This window comes from Erinaceus europaeus, chromosome 2 (assembly GCF_950295315.1).
Source record: "Erinaceus europaeus chromosome 2, mEriEur2.1, whole genome shotgun sequence".
Taxonomy (NCBI): Eukaryota; Metazoa; Chordata; class Mammalia; order Eulipotyphla; family Erinaceidae; genus Erinaceus; species Erinaceus europaeus.
In genome coordinates this window covers 197,650,061-197,671,437 of record NC_080163.1, presented here as the reverse complement: position 1 = coordinate 197,671,437, position 21,377 = coordinate 197,650,061, and the positions used below count along the sequence as shown (strand labels likewise).

At 48.7% G+C, this 21,377-nt stretch overlaps 1 long non-coding RNA gene across 2 annotated transcripts; it reads left to right on the top strand.

Moving 5' to 3' along the window:
- The first annotated feature begins 14,035 nt into the window (after positions 1–14,035).
- On the top strand, positions 14,036–17,146 carry LOC132536848 (uncharacterized). 2 transcript variants are annotated; one of them, XR_009548395.1, is made up of 2 exons: positions 14,036–14,673; positions 16,584–17,146. It is a non-coding gene; the product is annotated as an uncharacterized LOC132536848 (long non-coding RNA). The 2 variants fall into 2 exon arrangements; XR_009548396.1 differs by having other exon boundaries at positions 16,437–17,146.
- The last annotated feature ends 4,231 nt before the right edge of the window (positions 17,147–21,377 follow it).

The window sequence follows — 21,377 nt, the reverse complement described above, 5'->3', positions numbered from 1 at the left end:
GCAGCGGGGCCTTGGTTCTCGGTGTGCGCGCCTCTCCGGTGTCAGGAGGCAGGAGGGGAGACGGGGAAGGTTCAGAAGCAACAGAGAAGGGCTGAAGCGAGCCTTGCTCACTTTCCACTAGTTTCTGAGTTTGTCCCCTGCCCACCATTGTCTTAGAACACTGAGGGAAGGGGAGTCGGGCTGTAGCGCAGCAGGTTAAGCGCACGTGGCACAAGGCGCAAGGACCGCCATAAGGATCCTGGTTTGAACCCCCAGCTCCCCTCCTGCAGGGGAGTCGCTTCACAGGTAGTGAAGCAGGTCTGCAGGTGTCTATCTTTCTCTCCCCCTCTCTGTCTTCCCCTCCTCTCTCCATTTCTCTCTGTCCTATCCAACAAGGACAACAACAATGAAAAACAACAAGGGCAACAAAAGGAAAATAAATATTTTTTAAAAAAAGAACACTGGGGGGAAAAAAGATGAAGGATAGGAGCGAATGAGCTGATGTGGAGAATAGGGTACAGATTAGGGCCAGATAAGGGCTTCCAATTAGTTATCTCTACTAGTGATTTCCAAAATTACAAAATAACAAAGGTACAATTCCCCACCTTTCCCACCACCATACTTGCACGTCCCCATTCCATCCATTGGAAAATGTGGTAGTTCTCCTAAGATCACAGATATGGGTTGACTCTTATTTCTATGTCTATCTATGCTTATAGAAATATCAATACATTTATTTATTGCCTTTTTTCTATGGCCCTGCCTTCCCTTAATTTCTTTTTTTATTATCTTTATTTATTGAATAGACAGCTAGAGAGACACCTGCAGCTCTGCTTCACCACTTGTGAAGGTTTCCCCCTGTGGGTGGGTTCCAGGGACTTGAACCTAGGCCCTCGTACAGTGTTAATCTGTGTGCTCAACCAGGTGCTCTGCTGCCTGGCTTCTCTTAATTCCTAAATCACACCTTCTTTCTTATTCCGTCTGAGTGCTCTTTTTTCTTGCCTCTTCTCTCTTAAGGTCCTGATTGAGTTGGGGTTCACAGCCCTCTAGCCATCTCCCCCTAACCTTCCCCCCCTTGGTGTTTGTACCAAAATTATTTTGGCATACAGAAGGTGGAAGTTAATGGCTTCTGTAACTGGTCCATGAGCTGCCCAGTTTTATATTCCAGGTCATCTGAACTTTAAAGATACATAGATACACACCTTTGAGTTAGAAACCGGTTGTTTTAGAAACCATGAGTGTGTCAGGGAATATCGGCTGACTTTTAAAAATTGAGTTTGATAAGTATGAGGAGGAAAATATTAGAGATTAAGTTCAGGCCAGGGTTCAAATCACTATTCAAATAGAACGTGTTGCCCCAGGGGATGGTATGTGTTTGACTTACTCATACAAATAGTTGTGCCAATCTCTCTCCCTCCAAACTCCTGATGTTAATAAGTAAATATTTTTTAAAAAATGAAAAAAAAAAAAAGAACAGTGGGATGAGTAGGGTTTTGTTTTTGTTTTGTTTTTCTTTTTGGTCCCTGGAAGAGATGCTCTTACTTTTTACAAAAGGAGTGTGGGGTGGGGAAGGTCTGTTTTGTTTGACTTTGAGAATTGATAATAGGTACGCAGAAGGGATCTGGGGACGTGGGAAGGAAGGTAGGTCGAGCAAAGTGAACCAAACACTGGGCACCCACCCAAGGAAGCACCCGGTTTAGATTTTCCTGAAAAATCAGTGACTTCCACCTTCAGTATGGCACTTAGCTCTGGGCCTCCAGTTAATTCTTTGTTACCTAAAAATCAAGAGATTCCTTGGATGTGTGAAATTATAACAGGGCAAGTGTGTGTGCCAAACTGAAGTCAGCCGTGCTTGGAGGGGGTTATTTATTTATTTTTCTATTGTCTTCATTTATTTATTAGATAGAGACAGCCAGAAATTGAGAGGAGGAGCAGAGATAGGGAGAGAGACAGACATCTGCAGACCTGCTTCACCACTCACAAAGCTTTCCCCCTGCAGGTAGGGACCGGGGCGTTTGAACCCAGGTCCTTGTGCACTGTAACGTGTGCACTCAACCAGGTACGCCACCACCCGGCCCCAGGTGACTTATTTATTACAGGTTGAAGCATGGAGAGACAGAGAGAGACACTTGCAGACCTGCTTCAGGAAGGCCCAGAATTCTGTCATAGTCAAGCCATGGTCCCCAACTGACCCCTGTTTATCTCCCTCTCTCCTCTGATAAACACATCGATATTAAATTGAATAAAAGAGAGTAATTAGAAAAGGACTTGGAGTCAGGGTGCTCTCTGAGCAGCGTCAAGATTTTTTTTTAAATTATTTATTGATTCATTTTTTTTCCTGGAGCATAGCTCAGCTCTGGCTTATGGTGGTGCAGGGGGATTGAACCTGGGACTTTGGAGCCTCAGCAGGGAGTCTCTTTGCAGAACCATTATGCTACCTCCTCGCCTCTAATACTATAGCTCTATACATTTACCTGTAGCTTCATCATAAAGAAGATAGCAGCTACCCAGTCTGCCAAGCCCAGGGGCAGCCTCCACAGAAGTAGAAGTCAGCCTTCTCTCAGCTGAGGCCCAGAGGAAGTTGGGGTGGGGGGACAGTGGGCCCAACACAGTCACTAGACTGCCAGCATCTTTTAAAATTACTATTATTTTGGATAGCTAGAAATAGAAAGTGGAGGGGAGATACAAAGAGAGACCCCTGGGGGGTCAGGTGGTGGCACATATATTACAGTGCTCCGAGACCCAGGTTCAAGCCCTCAGTCCCCACCTGTTGGGCAAAAGCTTCACAAGTGGTGAAGCAAAGCTGCAAGTCTCTCCTCTTTTTTTTTTATTGTTGTAGTTATTATTGCTGTTGCTATTGATGTCATTGTCGTTTAAGGTGTAAGAAGTTGTAGGCCACCTTTAAATAATAACAGTCTCACTGCTGAGTGCCCCCCGCCCCCCAGATGAGCCTTGCCCACCCCAGCCCAGTCCCTCACAGCAGGGCCACTGCCCAAGCAAGGAGGTCACCATCCCCAGGGTGGGGAGGGCGGGTACCACATGGCCACCCACCTGTCTGGGCCCTTCATGGAGATACGGCCAGGTGAGGTCCATCTGCTACATGGGCCTGGTGTGTGTCCCCTTCTCTGTCTCTCTTTTTTTTTTTTTCCCTCCTCCAGGGTTATTGCTGGGCTCGGTGCCTGCACCATGAATCCACCGCTCCTGGAGGCCATTTTTTCCCCCTTTTGTTGCCCTTGTTGTAGCTTCGTTGTGGTTATTATTATTGCCCTTGTTGACACAATTTGTTGTTGGATAGGACAGAGAGAAATGGAGAGAGGAGGGGAAGACAGAGAAGGGGAGAGAAAGACAGACACCTGCAGACCTGCTTCACCGCCTGTGAAGCGACTCCCCTGCAGGTGGGGAGCTGGGGGCTCGAACCAGGATCCTTACGCTGGTCCCTGCGCTTTGCGCCACATGTGCTTAACCCACTGCGCCACTGCCCGACCCCCTCTGTCTCTCTTTTTAAAATTAATTCATTAAAAAAAAAACTTTGAGGAACCCTGAATCACAGCACACCGTGTGGGCCCTCTGGTGATCTCAGGGAGCTGACCTTGCGCTGTTCTGACACACACCTGGGGCCCAGGTGTGACACTCCCCTGCCATTCCTAGGGGGCATGTGTAGATCCTGGAACCTTCTGGGACCACTGGCCATGCTCTAGTTTGTAAAGTCAGAGAGCAAGTTCGTGGGTACAGAGAGGCCATAGACTCTGAGGTGTCCACCCGTCAAGTTGCCCGTCCTGTCCACTATACTATTTGTGGTACAAGAAAGCTTTCAGTCATGTTATTTGGGGGTATAAAAAGAATGCGGGGGGGGGGCTGTGTGGTGATGCACCTGGTTGAGCACACATGTTATTATTATTTTTAAAATATTTATTTTTACCAGAGCACCGCTCAGCTCTGGCTTATGGTGGTGCAAGGGATTGAACCTGGGACTTTGGAGCCTCAGGCACAAGAGTTTCTTTGCATAACCATTATGCTGTCTACCCATGCCTGAGCACACATGTTATAATGTGCAAGGACCCAGGTTTGATCCCATGGTCCCCACTGGCAGGAGGCAAACCTTGTGAGCAGAGAAGCAGGGCTGCAGGTGGCTCTCTTCCTCTTAATCGCTCCCTTCCCTCTCCATGTCTGGTTGTCTCAATCCAACAAATAAATACAGATGAACATAAAAAATATATAATAGGGCAGTCGGGCAGTAGTGCAGTGAGTTAAGCACACGTGGCATGAAGCACAAGGACCAGTGTACGGATCCCGGTTCGAGCCCCTGGCTCCCCACCTGCAGGGGAGTCGCTTCACAGGCGGTGAAGCAGGTCTGCAGGTGTCTGTCTTTCTCTCCCCTCTCTCTGTCTTCCCCTCCTCTCTCCATTTCTCTCTGTCCTATCCAACAATGACGACATCAATTATCAACAACTATAATAACTACAACGATAAAGGCAACAAAAGGGAATGAATAAATAAATATTTAAAATATATATATATATAAATTTTTTGCCTTCAGGGTTATTTGCATTACAAATTCTCTGCTCCTGGAGGCCATTTTTCCTTTCATTGCCCTTGTTATTGTTGCCATTGCTGTTGTTGGATAGAACAGAGTTAAATTGAGAGAGGAGGGGAAGACAGAGAGGGGGAGAGAAAGATAGACACCTGCAGACCTGCTTCACCGCTTGTGAAGCGACTCCCCTTCAAGGGGGTCAAACCTGGATCCTTACGCTGGTCTTTGAGCTTCGCACCATGTGTGTTTAACCCACTGTGCTACCTACCACCGCCCCCCCCCAAAATAGAAAATGTTAAAAAGAAAGATAGGAAGGATGGGAGAAAGGAAGGAAGGAAAAGTGGAAGGAAGACAGACAGACAGACTGTGGACCCTGAGATCCCCAGTCAAGCTTCCTTTCCTCTCAGTCCCTCCTGCCTGCCTGTCTGTCCCCAGCCGTCAACAGAAAGGCAGCTATAAGAGGACAGACCGTGTACCCCTGCTGTCCACTCCTTAGGACAATGTGCCAGGAACAGGATGCAGAACCAGGGCCATCTGCCCAGCTGGCAGGCAGCTGAATCCTCTTCTGAGGTCAGGACCTACCCACACAGCACCCTGACCCCACCGCGAGCTGAGCAGAGCCTCCCCTGAGTGCATGCCAGCCGCCTGCTGCCATCTGGGGTGGCCTCGGGGATGTCGTGAGTCTTCTTGGCCCAGCTTGCTAGGATCTGCACACAGGAGCCCCTCACTGGGTGAGCCCTCCTGCCCTCAGCACCCCTGCTCCTACCTCATTGATGCTCCAAGGCCGGGTCTGGCCCTGCACTCGGGCACCAGCCGTGTCTCGTCAGGAACACCACATCTGCTGTGACTGCACACAGCTCCGGTTCATAGCTGCAGCTCAGGCCTGCCTCAAGCCCAGACTCCTGCTGGAACCCCATGTGCACGCCTTCCAGCCGGCACAGAAATCCCCCAGAATCTTCAGCCCTCCATAAGCCCCCCACCCCTGGGCTAATGCTGCCCAGCTGTTTCTGCTTTCCCGCTGGCCAACAGGAGTCCTGGGCACCCCCTGCAGCCGCAGTCTGTCCAGAAACAGAGTATGGGGTGGGGTGACCCCCAAGCTCACAGCCACCTAGACTTTGCAGATGGGGATCTACTTGGAGATGGAGTTTCTGGAGAGGTGATTAAGGGGAGGGTCTGAGATGGGTTCCTCTTGGAGGATGGGGCCCCTACTCCCAGGACGGTTCCCAAGAAGTAGGACACACACACATGCACGTGCCCCGTGGAGATGGCGGTAGAGAGATAAGGACATGCTGTCCACCCAAGGTAGACTGCGGCCACCAGGAGCTGGGGAGGCAGGAAGGATCCCCTGGAGCCCCCAGGAGCTGGAGAGGCAGGAGGACCCCCCTGGAGCCCCCAGGAGCTGGAGAGGCAGGAGGACCCCCCTGGACCCCCCAGGAGCTGGAGAGGATTGGGATGGTGAAGGGCAGACAAACGTGAAAGCTCCAGGAGAGGAAGGACAGAGGCTTAATCACCTCCAGCTTCATCCGTTTTGTCCTGAAGAAGACAATCCTCTGTTTACTATGGCACCATAGATTTCCACTGAGTCTCTAGCTCATAACTTCTCCTTATTTAAGAGGCAAAGAGGCAGTGAGAATGAGAGCCCACTACACCAAAATTTCCTTCAATGAGGTGGGGTCCAGAGTCAAACCTGGGTCATGCACAGGGTAAAGCAGTACATTTCCAGGTGAGATATACTGGCCTTTCTTTTTAAGATTTTTTTTTTAGGGTGGGGAGCTAGCATAATGGTTATGCAAAGAGACTCTCCTGCCTGGGGCTTCAAAGTGTCAGGTTCAAGGCACACCCCTCTCCCAACACTACCAGAAGCCAGAGCTCTGCAGTGCTCTGGTTAAAAATAAAGTAAAGTAAAATAAAATGAAAATAAAACATAGAAAAATTCAAGTCAAATTGGTAGAGATGAAAACAAGTTGATCCATTCAGTGGCTATTACTAATGGCAAGAATAGAGGAAGTTGCAAGTTAGTGACTTTGAAGACCAGTCACAGGGCTGGGGGTTCTGCATAATGTGTGTAAAAGACTTTTGTGCCTGAGGCTCTGAAGTCCCAGCTTCAGTTTTCAGCTCAGCCTTAAACCGGAGCTGAGCAACTTCTGTAAAGAGAGAAAAAGTGGGAGTTGGGCGGTAGGTAGCTCAGAAGGTTAAGCGCAGGTGGCTGCAAAACGCAAGGACCAGTGTAAGGATCCTGGTTCGAGCCCCCATATCCCCACCTGCAGGGGAGTCGCTGCACAGGCGGTGAAGCAGGTCTGCAGGTGTCTGTCTTTCTCTCCCCCTCTCTGTCTTCCCCTCCTCTCTCCATTTCTCTCTGTCCTATCCAACAATGATGACGTCAACAACAATACTACAACAATTAAAAAAAACAAACAAACAAGGGCAACAAACGGGAATGAATAAATATTTAAAAAAATTAAAGAAAAAAAGAGTAAAAAGAAAGAGAAACAATTGGAAGAGGAAGAGAAAAGCAACTCCCCTGAGGGTCAAGGTCCAGCCCCCAGCCCCCACACGGGAACCTGTGTGAAGGGGAGGCAGCCGCCGGCTTCTGAGCAGCTGCACACTGAGGAAGGCGAGCCCAGCCTCCCTGCTTCACGCTCGCCGCCGCCCCCGTGGACACTGTAAAGGCTCAGCCCGGAGTCCAGGTGTTTGCAATTGGTAGTGAGTGGGGCTGTTCTGACTGAAGTTTGAAGGCTTTCCCGAGAGAGGCAAGCAAGGCTTGGTCTGCGTTAGGGCAGCAGGCTTTGAAATGGCTGACCCCCAGAAAACACGGCTGCCCGGCCACAGCTACCAGGAATGGGGTAAGTTGGCCACCATCTCTGTCCCTGAAGATCTCGTGAGCTGCGTGACTGAACTGAGTCCTTTACACTCAGTGTTTTCCTGACTTGCCTGCGGCCTTGAGAGACGTGCACCAGCAGGTCAGTCAGGCTCTGGGTGGGTGTCTAGGTCTGGAGAGCACCTTGGGGTACTTTTTGCTTTGTGGAGGGGTGGAGATCCTTGGTGGGGCCTGTGGGTGAGAATTCCAGCTGGGGGCTTGGGTGGGCCCTGTGTTCCAGGGGTCTGGGGCAGGGCTTCCTGTGTGGCTCTGTGGTGGGATGGTTATTGGGAATTCCGTTTTCTGTTGAGTGATCTTTGTTTATTATTTTGATATCTTTTAATTAAATTGCTTTATTGGGGGATTACTGTTTTATAGTCGACTGTTTTATAGTAAATACAATAGTTTGTACATGCATAACATTTCCCAGTTCTCCACATAACAATACAACCCCCACTCGGTCCTCTGTCATCCTTTTCCAGGACCTGTACTCTCCCACCCACCCACCCCAGAGTCTTTGACTTTGGTGCAATACACCAACTCCAGTCCAGGTTCTGCTTAGTGTTTTCCCTTCTGATCTTGTTTTTCAACTTCTGCCTGAGAGTGAGATCATCCCATATTCATCCTTCTGTTTCTGACTTAGTTCACTTAACATGAATTTTTCAAGGTCCATCTAAGATCGGCTGAAAACGGTGAAGTCACCATTTTTTACAGCTGAGTAGTATTCCATTGTGTATATAGACCACCACTTGCTCAGCCACTCATCTGTTGTTGGATACCTGGGTTGCTTCCAGGTTTTGGCTGTTACAAATTGTGCTGCTAAGAACATAGGTGTACACACATCTTTTTGGATGGGTGTGTTGGGTTCCTTAGGATATATCCCCAGGAGAGGAATTGCAGGATCATAGGGTAGGTCCATTTCTAGCCTTCTGAGAGTTCTCCAGACTGTTCTCCACAGAGGTTGGACTAATTGACATTCCCACCAGCAGTGCAGGAGGGTTCCTTTGACCCCATAACCTCTCCAGCATTTGCTGCTGTTACCTTTTCTGATGTATGGCATTCTCACAGGCGTGAAGTGGTATCTCATTGTTGTTTTTATTTGCATTTCTCTGACAAAGACTTGGAGCATTTTTCATGTGTTTTTTGGCCTTTTGGATCTCTTCTGTGGCAAATATTCTGTCCATGTCCTCTCCCATTTTTTTGGATGATGTCATTTGTTTTCTTGTTGTTGAGTTTGGCAAGCTCTTTATATATTCTGGTTATTAAACTCTTGTCTGGTGTATGGCATGTAAAGATCTCCCATTCTGTGAGGGGTCTCTTTGTTTGGGTGATGGTGTCTTTTGCTGTGCAGAAGCTTTTTAATTTGATGCAGTCCCATAGGTTTATACTTGCTTTAGTCTTCTTTGTAGCTGGATTCATTTCACTGAAGATGTCTTTAAAATGTATGCAGAAAAGAGTTCTGCCAATATTTTCCTCTAAGTATCTGATAATTTCTGTTCTAACACCCAGGTCCTTGATCCACTTGGAATTTACTTTTGTGTTGGGTGAAATATAGTGGTTCAATTTCATTCTTCTGCATGTTTCAACCCATTTTTTCCTTCACCATTTGTTGAAGAGACTCAGCATTACAAGTACAGTAAGCAAGCACATAAACCAAAATATTTCCTTTAAGTGCCACCAATTAAATACGAGAATGCAGACAAGGTCGAGTCGGGTTGCTCGTGCGAGTGTGTCCCAGAGTGAGCATTTTTGGATGCCCTTGCTCCAGTCTTTACATATGAATGTGTCAGTCTGTAGTATTCCTACCAATCTGTGTACACCCTGCAGGAGTGCACTGAGGATGGATCTGTGCTGTACTATCTTTGTGTGTAGACTGTCAAGCTGTTTTTCATTGTGTATGGCGATATTCAATATGTCTTGAGCTATCTTCAAGTAATTTTGGTAGTTTTCCCATTCAAGATTAAAGTCAAACATGCCAGTAGAGTCAAAATAATGCTTTTGTTCAGGTCTAACGGTGATCATTTGTAGCTGGTATGGATTGAAACCATGGAGCAGTTAGTTACAGCATAACAACTAGTATCTAGTTCACACAGAGTTGTATTTTCTGCAAGGGAGTGTCTATGTAGGAATGAGCATGTTAAGATGGTCTTGTCTAAATCAGCTTGTTTGGCACATAGGCTGAAGCTAGGTCTGTGGTAGTCAATTTTGTTTCAGGGCTATTTGTGTGGATGTGCATTGTGGGTCCAAGTCTAATACGATCTTCTGTAGGTATGAACATTGCTGTATCTGTTGTGTTCAGGGAAGACCACAGGAAATGGTCAGTAGGAACTACCCTACTGTCTCCTAATTTTTGTGGCACTGATTGAGTACGGTATACGCTATGTAGGTGTTATCAAGGAATATCTGCAATACATTTAGAGTGCAGATGCCTTCCGCACAATAGGAGTCTTTTTCTGGATTCAGAATGGTTTGGAATTCCTTAGTCAGTCTACCTAAACCGGTGGTGAAAAGGGCTCCCTTTCTAGGCTGTTCAGGTTGGATAGATACATTTGGCACATAATGAGGTTATGGTTATTACTAGTCAAGGAGAGAGTTCTGTATTCTTCTCTATGTACTTTCCTGAATACCTCCATTTCAGTTTGCACTCTATTAGTAATAGTATGCATGGTGTCTAACGATTGAGACATGCATGTAGGGCCTGTGCCGCATCTCTGTTCATCATTTCTAAATGGTGAATGTCAGCCTTGATGGGTGCTACTATGGCCGCTGACACACCGCCACCACCAAGCCCGCCAACCAGAGCTCCTGCGGCAAAGAGTTGAAGAGGCTTTCTCCTTTTTGTGGGGGATGAATATTGCAGCCTGTCTAAATTAATTAGGTTCTCACAGTATGCCGTGGGTGGTTGGAATGCGGTCAATGTAAAAGGTATCTGGACGGAACGTATCCTGGGTGTTATAACGACGGTAGCTGGCATGTTAATATTTGACAGCGCCATGGGTGCGCGAGTGATCTTAGGTCCACCCCGGGGGAGGAATAAGCCATCTCCTTGGATAATGAGCTGATTTAAAATATATCTTTTTATTGATTTCGGAGATGTGTACTCTGCCCTCTGTCCACGAGACAAGGAGTGGTTAACGCTGATTTATTACATCCGGAGAGGGACAAGGGCAGGTAATATGCCCTGTCCCGTGAGTCGCCTACAGTGTTTGTAGGGGATTGTTTGGGTGTGTGCGCCACTCAGTCTGACATTTGCCACGTCCAGGGGGTACCTGCTAGGTAATAAGCAGCAAAAGTAACCTGGTAAGTTGGAATGGAAAAGTGCATGGGTGTTCCTTGTCATATTCCATGTTTTCCATCAAAGTAATGTTTTATCATCCACTGCTTTAACCCTACATCTAGTTCTAATCCCTTTCATATCTATTTTACATCCATCTAAATAAAGCATACTATGTGAGATGGTTGGTTTGATGAATGTTAATTTGGTCCAACCAGAAAAATTGAAAGCGTGACGAAGTCCTAAATAATCAACTCCCCATGAAGAATGTTCTTGTCTGGGTACTTAGGGACACCATCATTAACATAAATGTCCTAAGGTACAGGGAATTCTAATCTTTCTGTGTTTATTTTATGTATTTTTAATTTTTAAAAAATGCTTATTTATGTATTCCCTTTTATTGCCCTTGTTGTTTATTGTTGTAGTTATTATTATTGTTGTTATTGCTGTCGTCATTGTTGGATAGGACAGAGAGAAATGGAGAGAGGAGGGGAGGACAAAGAGGGGGAGAGAAAGACAGATACCTGCAGACCTGCTTCACCACTTATGAAGTGACTCCCCTGCAGGTGGGGAGCCAGGGGCTCAAACCAGGATTCTTATGCCGGCATTTGTGCTTTGCGTTTTTTTGTTTGTTTGTTTTACTCAGTGGATGTGTGTGAGGAAAAGAAAATGAAGAGAATATTTGGGGAATGATGGGAGCCCTTTTCTTGGCTCTGGTCTCCCTTCAGCTGCATTCTACTCTGTGTCCACAAGGCGGCAACATTTCACAGCACTCACTGGTGGGTGAGCCTTGCTCCCCTTTGGGTGTTCATGTGGGCAGGGTGTTTGCAGTCTGTTCACAGGGTCTGTTCTTGGCAGCTTCCTTACCAGGAGCTAGAGAGAGGTAGGAGGCAGAGTTAACTGGGCGGAGCACCAGGCTTGCATGGCTGAGGCACCTGCATGGAGGTCACATAAGCAGGAATCCTTCAAGGGGATTTAATCCTTTACTGACTGCTGTTGACCCAGGAAGGCTGTGAGTCGGCTCCTCAGTGCTTCCATGGTCTCTGGTGTCTGTGGAGGTGGTTCAGTGCACAGGCCTAGTTTGGTGATGCCTGACTTCCTCTGCCCTTAGTCTGAGCAAGATATGCTCTAAGTAACTCTCTCTCCCTCTCTCTAATTTGTGTGTGATATATTGATATATAACATCTTGAAAATGTTCCATTCTAAATTGTAGTCTCTCTCTCTCTCTCTTTCTCTCTCTTTTGCCTCCAGGTTTATTGCTGAGGCTCAGTGCCTGCACAGCGAATCAATGGCTCTTGGAGGCCATTTTTTCCCTTGTGTTGCCTTTGTTGTTTATTGTTTTGTTATTGTTGTTGTTGTTATTGTTGGCATTGTTGTTGGGTAGGACAAAGAGAAATCCAGATAGGATGCAAAGACAAAGGGGGGAGGAAAGAGAGACACCTGCAGACCTGCTTCAGCTCCTGTGAAGTGATCCCCTGGCAGGGGCTCAAATTGGGATCCTTATGCCAGTCCTTGCACTTTGTGCCATGTGCACTTAATCCACTGCACTAATGCCCACCCCACAATTGATGGCATCTTTACAGAAAATATTAGAGAGAGAGAGAGAGATAGGGAGAGACAGAGGGAGAGAGAGAAGGGAATCTAGTTGGCTTGAGCATTGCTCAGTGCTAGGAGGAGCAGAGTTGTGCCCACTGCAAGGGGGATGTGAGTCCAAGTCTCCTTTTTGTCCAGGGATCTGGAGAGTTTGCATTGTATGCTGCCCAGGAATTCACACTTTTCTCTGGGGGGAAAACGGTTTGTGTATTTAGCCAAGCCAGTAAAGAGGGGATCAGAACACTTAGGCCTGGTAAGGGCAGGGAATCAAACTGAGCTCTGAGATGTGAGAATCCCTGTCCTGCACTGAGACCTCTGGCAGGCCACTCCATTCTTGGCCCGAATCCACAATCTGTGGGTTCAAGTTGAAAGAACACCGTAGGGCTGTGCAGATAGCATAACGGTGATGGCAAAGGCTCTGTGCTTGATGTCCCAAGGCTTAAGGTTCAAGGTTCAATCCCCAGCTCTCCGGTGTAAGTCTGATCTGAGCAGTGGTGTGGCCTCAATCTGGGGTGTTTCTTTCTTTTTCTTCTCTTTTCTTTTCTTTTCTTTTCTTTTCTTTTCTTTTTTCCCCTTCTTTATCAAATCCTGGATCAACCCTGCATCATGCAGCTGTGGGAACCTCAAAGCTTCAGATATGAAAGTCACTGTTATGATATCAGCCCCTGCCCATGTCAGCATCTCTGAGTCTTCTTCATGGGTCTTTCGCTCTCACTCCTAAAGGTAACAGTAAAAGAAAATAGCATGAAATAGTAAGTCAGTCAGAAGAGCTTGGGCAGAGCAAATGCCTCTTAGTTATCTAAACTCACTGACAAAGTAAAGTAAAATAAGCATATTTTAAAAAGAATTCCATGGGCTGGGAGACAGCTTACTAGCCTGCAGCATTCTCTATTTCTCTCTCAGTAGCTACATTTAAGCGCAATGACACAGTTATCTTTGAGTATATAAAGCTTACACTGGGACTTGAAAAATTTGTCTATTCAGATGCATTCTACGCTGTGTCCACAAGGCGGCAGCAAACATCACAGTCCCGAGTTTTTAAGCATTTTATGGGAAGGAGAGCTCAGGTTTTCGTCACAGTGCATTTCATTTAAAAATTATTTATTAGGGGACAGAAACAGAGAAATTAAGAGGTGAGGGGAGATATAGAGGGAGAGAGACAGAGAGACACAGCCCTGCTTCACTTGTGAAGCTTTCCCCCTGCAGGTGGGGACCAGGGTCTTGAACCCAGGTCCTTGTGCACTGTAGTGTGTGCATTTATCCAGGTGTGCTGCCCCCTGACCATTCACAGTGTGTTTCTTAAAGATTTTTTAAATGAGGTTCCATGTAAACATATATATTATTATTTAAAGATACGGAGAGTCCTTTTCTTAGTCAGATGCATTCTTCAGCGTGTCCACAAGGCGGCAGCAAAACACCACCATCTGTTTTTGTGGGGTTTTTTTTTTTGCCTCCAGAGTTATCACTGGGGCTCTGTGCCTGAACTATGAATCCACTGCTCCCGGAGGCTATTTTTTTTTTTCCTTTTTGGTGCCCTTGTTGTTTATCGTTGTTATTGTCATTGTAGTTATTATTATTGTTCTTGTTGTCGTTGTTGGATAGGACAGAGAGAAATGGAGAGAGATGGGGAAGAGGGGGAGAGAAAGACCCCTGCAGACCTGCTTCACCGCCTGTGAAGCGACTGCCCTGCAGGTGGGGAGCCGGGGGCTCAAACCGGGATCCTTATGCCAGTCCTTGCACTTTGCACCACCTGCACTTAACAGGCTGCCCTACGGCCCGGCCCGGCCCGGCCCGGCCCCCCATCTGGTTGTTTCTAAGCATTCTGTGCAATGTGACTTTTTGCACAGTGGATTTTAACACATGAATTGCACAAATTACTATCCGACCATTGTTTTGTATTTTCCCAATGCATATTGAGTATCTGGTGTTTAGAATACATTAATTTATATTCTATGAACATTTTTCTTTAGTAGGTACCTGGTAGATTGCACGGATCATGGCTGACTGCTGTTTTGTTTTTAGAGTTGAGAGCCAGTGAGGGAGAAATGTGGACAGGGAGACATGAATGCCTATGGTGGAGAGAGAGAGAGAGAGAGAGAGAGAGACCACAGCATGGCTCTGCCTCTTGTGAAACTTCCCCTGTGCAGGTGTTCTCATATGGTGACTGGTGTTTTAAAAACTTTATGACAGTCTGTCTGTCTTTCTTTTTTTCTACTTCCCATTGCCACCTGGGTTACCAGTTGGGCTCTGTACCTATAGGATGAATCACTAGTCCTGGCGGCCACATTTCCCCTCTTTCTTTCTTTATTAAATTTGATAGGACTGAGAGAGAAGGGCGAGAACTGTATCCTGGTGTCAGCAGCTGTACTGTCAGTCATGACCCTCCCCCAATGCAGTGGGCTTTTCAAAAGCATCACCTGGAGCTTCCTTACAAAGCAGGTAAGTTTCATATACACATGGAATACTATGCAGCTATTAAGAACAATGAGCCCACCTAAGTAGGTGAGTTTTCAGGTCAAATATCAGCACTTTTGCTCCACTGTTTCTAGCTGTGTATAAATATACTTGCCAGGTTTGTTTCCTTTTAATACTCATCATGAAAGCATTGACTTTTGTTTTCATGGGCATGAAATTCCTGATGTAAAGAGCTTGAGACTCTGAGAGAGAAGAAGGAGAGAGAGAGAATCATTATCAGAGGGCAGGTTTGAGACGCACATCAGACTGGGGCCTCAGGTGAGGGAGGGCCAGTGCCTGAGCTGCTCAGATTCTGCTCCTGTCACTGGAGCTGTTTCAGAGACAGCTCTAGACGCAGAGTGGCCCGAAGCTGACCTTTGTTAAAAAAACTAATTTGTATTTGTTTTTATTAGTGATGCAATAATGATTAATCAGATTGTGATATAATAGGGGTACAACTCACAGTACCCACCACCAGAGTTCTGTGTCCCATTCCCTCCATTGGAAACTTACCTATTCTTTTTTTTTTAAGATTTTATTTATTAATTAATGAGAAAGATAGGAGGAGAGAGAGAAAGAACCAGACATCACTCTGGTCCATATCCTCCTGGGATTGAACTCAGGACCTCATGCTCGAGAGTCCAATGCTTTATGCACTGTGCCACCTCTCAGTCCACTTCTCTATTCTTTATCCCTCTGGGAATATGGACCAAAGTTATTTATGGGGTGCAGGAGGTGGAAGGTGTGACTTCTGTAACTGCTTCTCTGCTGGACATGGGTGTTGGCAGGTGGATCCATCCCCCAGCCTGTTTCTGTCTTTCCCTAGTTGGGTAGGACTCTGCAGAGGGGAGGTTTAACTGCACACTGTTTCAGTCCTCTGCCAGCGGAGGCCTCTAGGGGCGTGGGGGTGAAGCTTCACGAGTGGTGAAGCAGGGCTGCAGGTGTCTCTCTGTCTCTCCCGTCCCCGTCTTCCCCTCCCCCCAATTTCTCTGTCTCTATCCAATAGTGAATAAATATGTTAAAAAACGTATATTTTAAAAAGGATAGAATCCTTCTTGTTCCCCTGAAGTGATATTTTTAAAGATAAAGCGAGGCAGCCAGGCAGAGTGAGACCACAGCCTAGCAGCTTCCTGCACTGCGGCAGGGGCCGGGCTGGAGCCTGCACGGCTCACATGGAGACGCAGCGCACCGCACAGGTGAACTATTGTTTTTATTATTATTATTGGGCAGAGACGGAGAAATTGAGAGGAGAGGGGGAGGCAGAAAGACACCTTCAGCCCTGTACCACCACTCGTGAAGCTTACCCCCTGCAGGTGGGGGCTAGGGACTTGAACCTGAGTCCTTGCGCTCTGCAGTGCATGTGCTTCACCAGGTGCGCCACCGCCGGGCCCCCTCAAGTGAGCTACTTTGCTGGCCCTTAGTCACTTTTTTTTTCTATGCAGTTCTTTTTGCCTTTAATAATACAAACACAATGTTGCAAAATGACTGTCCTCAACACCTTTCAGTTACTCCCTTAGGCAATGGCTGTGTTACACTTCGACATCATTTTGCCATAGAGCTTACCTTCTGGTGTCTTTTCAGCCTTTCAAAGAATTTTCTCAGTTGAATTTTTAAAGATTTACTTTTTGCTGTGACACTTTCTGTTTTGACAAATGCAGAATTTTATGTCGTCATCATTCCAGTAGGAATTGAAGTTTTGTCTCCCTCCAAATTCATCTCTGTTCCTGATCTCTCTCTTTGCCCCACAGACACTGTTTATTGTCTCTCTTGACCTCTCCCTAGAGCATGCTAGCTAATTTGAAGCATGTGTATGCAGTCTTCTATCCTCGACTGATGTACTTACAACCCACTTGTGCCTTTGCATGGCGTGATGCGTCATCTGTCTGCATTTCAAGCTGCTGTCCCTTGTTAGGGACATAAAGCAAGTGTTTGCTGAAGGCTGTCTTGTTGCTTCCAATTATGGGCAATTATGACCAGAGACACCATGACACGGGTGTGTGGCTTTGCTTTTGTGTACAAGCATGTTTTAAAAACAATTTTGGCAAATATCTAAGAGCTTGATTACGGAATCACATATTGAGATCTTTATCTTTGTTTGAACCTACTAAACTCTCTTCTGGTGAGTATTTTGAACCCTCCCTGGCTCGCTCTTATTTTAAAGGTAGAAACCATTACAAAGTAGATGAGGCTGGGCCAAGGCATGGCCTCCAGGCAACCCAGGCAGGTTTCAATAAACTGTCCAGAGCCGAGGTTTAGAACTAAATGGGGTATTTAACAGTTGAGACTCCCTTGAGTTTACTTTAAAAAAAAAGATGCATACTTTGAAATGTTAAGGTTAAAAAAGTAGTATTGTTATGTGGAAAACTGAGAAATGTTATACATGTACAAACTATTGTATTCACTGTCAAATGTAAAATATTAATCCCCCAATAAAGGAAAAAATAGGTTAAAAAAGTAAGTTGGGGGCTGGGGAGACAGCATGACACTTCTTCAAATGACTTTCCTGCCTGAGGCTCTGAGGTCCCAGGTCTAATCCCCAGCACCACCATCAGCCAGAGCTGAGCAGTGCTCTGTTTCCTCTCCCTCTCTCTCTCTCTCTCTCTCTCTTTCTCTCTCTCTCTCTCCCTCTCTCTTTCTATTGCTGTTATTAAAATATTTTAAGAGAGAAAACCACTCTTTAAAAATAAGTTGATGATATGTTTATGTTTACTAGGTTATAAATAGCTCATGCTATTTAAATTGTAAAAATTGATTTTCTTTGTGTTACTTTTACCTTTGTGCTGCTTATGCGATCTTGAAACTCTGTGGCATCTTTCTTGACCAAAGAAAACATGCAGGTCCTGTTTGCTCACACGAGGTGTCACTCTAGCTCCCCAGTACTTTCATGTGTGAGTGTGAGTGTGTGTGTGTGAGTGTGTGTGTGTGTGAGTGTGTGTGAGTGTGTGTGTGAGTGTGTGTGTGTGAGTGTGTGTGTGAGTGTGTGTGTGAGTGTGTGTGTGTGTGAGTGTGTGTGTGAGTGTGTGTGTGTGTGTGTGAGTGTGTGTGAGTGTGTGTGTGAGTGTGTGTGTGTGTGAGTGTGTGTGTGAGTGTGTGTGTGTGTGAGTGTGTGTGAGTGTGTGTGTGAGTGTGTGTGTGCGTGTGAGTGTGTGTGTGAGTGTGTGTGTGAGTGTGTGTGTGTGAGTGTGTGTGCGTGTGAGTGTGTGTGTGAGTGTGTGTGAGTGTGTGTGAGTGTGTGTGTGTGTGTGTGAGTGTGTGTGTGTGAGTGTGTGTGTGTGTGTGAGTGTGTGTGTGTGAGTGTGTGTGTGCGTGTGAGTGTGAGTGTGTGTGTGTGTGAGTGTGTGTGTGAGTGTGTGTGTGAGTGAGTGTGTGTGTGTGAGTGTGTGTGTGTGCGTGTGTGTGTACCTGGCAGGGCTTCATCTTACTCCACTACTTTTCCTGAACTCTTCTCTTTTTCATTTTGTTTTCTTTATTTTTATCATTTTGTAAAAATATTTATTGATGGAGGATGGAGGAGGAGGAAGGTTGAACCAGAGCGTCACTCTCGCACGTGCTATGCTGGGATCTAAGTCAGCGCCTCAGGCTTGAGACTCCAAAGCTTCACCCCCTGTGCCACCTCCCCAGCCCCACGTTTGCCTTTAAGATGAAGAGAGACACAGACACAGAGATGACCCCTGTGACTGCACAACCTCACACGGGAAACTGACTCGCCACACACGGTTCTGTCTTCCCTTCATTTTAGCATTAGAGTGGCGGACAACACCATCTCTGTCTCTCTCAGAGTTCCTGCAACAAAGCATCTCTCCCCTTTGATATTTAAGCTGGGCTATATAAACCCCCATCAAGGCAGCTGGCATTGTCCTCTGCTGACAGCAAAGGCTCAAGATGCCCTCACTCCGATTGTTTTTTCTCCTGAAATTTCCCAGCCTGCCCGTTTCCCAGCCTGCCCGCAGGGCATTACAAAGACACGGAGTGAAGTGTGAGGGAGGGAGCTGGAGGATCACAGGGGCGAGTGCACGACGGTCCTCTGCGTCCCCACCTGGCCCTGGGTGCAGCTCCGTGGGCACAACCCCACCAGGAGGGGAGCTGCCTCACTTTTATTTCTAGTTGTTTATTTACTCATTTATTTACTTATTTATGCCACATATCAAGGCGCCCCTCTGCAGGGCCCCACTGATCCTCCACTGGACTTAGGGCCATGCCAATGCAGAACGTCTCCTAAGTCACTTTCCTGGGGATGGACGTGCTGATTGGCAGGGCCGTGGCCGCCTCAGGTGTGGTTACTCTGGGGGGGTCCACACCCTCCCCCTGCTGCGGGTCATCTGGGAGCTGCCAGCATCAGCCCACTGGCCAGACCCTGGTGGGCGGGGCCAGATATTGACGGGCGGGGCCCGAAGTGAGGACGCCCAGCGTGTGTGGGCGTGGCCGCAAGTCCGCGCTTGCGCAGATGCGGGACTCCTGCTGCGATGGCGGCACTGCGGCCTCTGCCGCCCGGTCCCTGTCCAGGGCGGGATCGCAGTGTGGACGCAGGACTGTGCCGTCCGCGCTGGGGGAACAGCCTTGAGCAGTGAGGGGTCACCCCGGCCCACCGCAGCCCCCCCACCCGGAAGCGCGGTGAGTCCTCGTGCAGCTCTCCCCCTCCCCGTCCTGAATGGCTCCCGGGTGGAGACGCCGGACCCGGGGGAGGGCTGGGGCGGGGGAGCGGCGCCGGCCCCGGAGGCCTCGGCGCACAGGCCCCGCGCTCTCCCGCTGAGCTGTCTCCCTGGCCCGAGGACCTGCGGCGGGAGATGGCACCGCGGGCAGAGCCAGGGACTCCGTGTGTGCGGCCCAGAGTTTGATGCCAGCCACCGCCAAGGCTGCAGCGACTCTGCTTCATTCTCTAATAAAGCTTTTTACAAACGGTGCTTTGTGCTGTGCTTTTCCTTTCGTCCAGAGCCCCGACAGCTGCCCCGGCCCAGCCCGTGGAGTCTGCGGGTGCGGGTGCTGCGCGGGCCGATCAGACGCAAAGGGGGGACGGGGTGAGGCCGGGCAGCCGGGACGGGCTGAGGGCGGCCACCAGCCCCCGGAGGAGGCGGCACATGCGCCGTGTCCCCCAGCCCAGGGCGGCCGAGGCTGCTGACCCGGCCGAAGCCGCCCCCCCAGGCCTCCCCAGCCCCTGGCCTGCGGACACCTGCAGGGGTTGGGGCTCGCTCCTGTTTCCCCTTTGTTCAGCTCTCGCCCTGTCGCCCCTTCCCCAAGCAGGGGCTGCTGGATCGGGGTTCACCTGCAGCAAGCTGGGAGTTGTGAGGGTGTGGGGGGCTGAGCCGGGACCCCGGGCCGTGGGTTCAGTCCTTGGTTGTCACAGCCTGAAGGGTTGTCAGTCAGTTTGGGGGGCGCTGGGGGATGTCCCAGGAACTCGCACATTTCTCATGTCCCGGGTCTGGGGGTCAGTCCCCCTAGGAACCCCGCCACCCCAGTGTGTGAAGCATTTTCAGCTTTTCAGGCCGCAGCTCCCCCCTCCCCGCAGCCTGGAGGCGACTTGGGGGAAAAGTCCAGGAGGCAGATGACAGCCCCGCAGACGCCTCTCGCCTCTTGCCCCCAGCTCCCGGGATCAGTCAGGCCGGTGCTCTGAGCATTTTCACACGTTTGAGCTTTAGAGATGAGACCTGGTGGAGAGCTAAGTATGTTAAAATCCGCCTAAGGTGGTGGGCGGGGGGTTTAGGAACACTGCTAGTGCTCTCGCCTCTCACACCCCAGGTCCCGGGATCGGATCCCTGGGATCCGAGTGTTTTTCCCCCTGCCTCCCGCAGGGGGAGGTAGGGAAGGAGGCAGGTAGGTAGGAGCCGCAGGGGGAGGTAGGGAAGGAGGCAGGTAGGTAGGAGCCGGGAGGCAGGAGGGAGGTAGGGAAGGAGGCAGGCAGGTAGGTAGGGGTAGGTAGGTAGGTAGGTAGGTAGGTAGGTAGGGAAGGAGGGAGGGATAGGAGGTAGGCAGGGAAGGGGGTAGGAGGTAGGAGGTAGGCAGGGAAGGGGGTAGGAGGTGGGAGGTAGGAGGTGGGAAGGAGGCAGGTAGGAGCATGGGTAGGAGGTAGACAGGTAGGGAAGGAGGTGGGAAGGGGATAGGTAGGTAGGCATGGAAGGAGGAGGTAGGGTAGGAAAGGAGGTAGAGCCTCCCCGATAGGCCCCCCCCAGGATCCCCTAGACACTTAGGACCCCCCCAGGATCCCCTAGACACTTAGGACCCCCAGATGCTTTTCACACTTGGTCAAGCTTTGCTGCTTGAAGGAGATTTGTAGGCAAAAATCCGCGAAGGGTGGGTGGGAGGGACAATAGAAACATGCTCAGCGCTCCCGCCTCTCACGTCCCAGGTCCCGGGATCGGATCCCCCCAGGAGACAAGTGTTTTTCCTGCTTGTTGGGTCCTGCAGGACACTTGTAGGCAAAAGTCTGAGGAGGGTGGGGGGAGGCCCCATAGGAACATTGAGAGAGCTCTCGCCTCTCACGTCCCAGGTCTCAGGATCGGGACACCCCCAGAAACTTTTTCACACTTGCTTGAGCCTTATTCCCAGCAGCCTGGAGGAGACTCAAATGGCCTCGGAGGGTGGCGGCTGGCTCAGGAGCCCTGTGGGGGCGACTTACCTTGTAAGTCCCAGGTCTCCGGTTCTAGCTGCTGTAGAAATTGCATTGACAACATGAAGCAGTTTATTTTTATTGATGC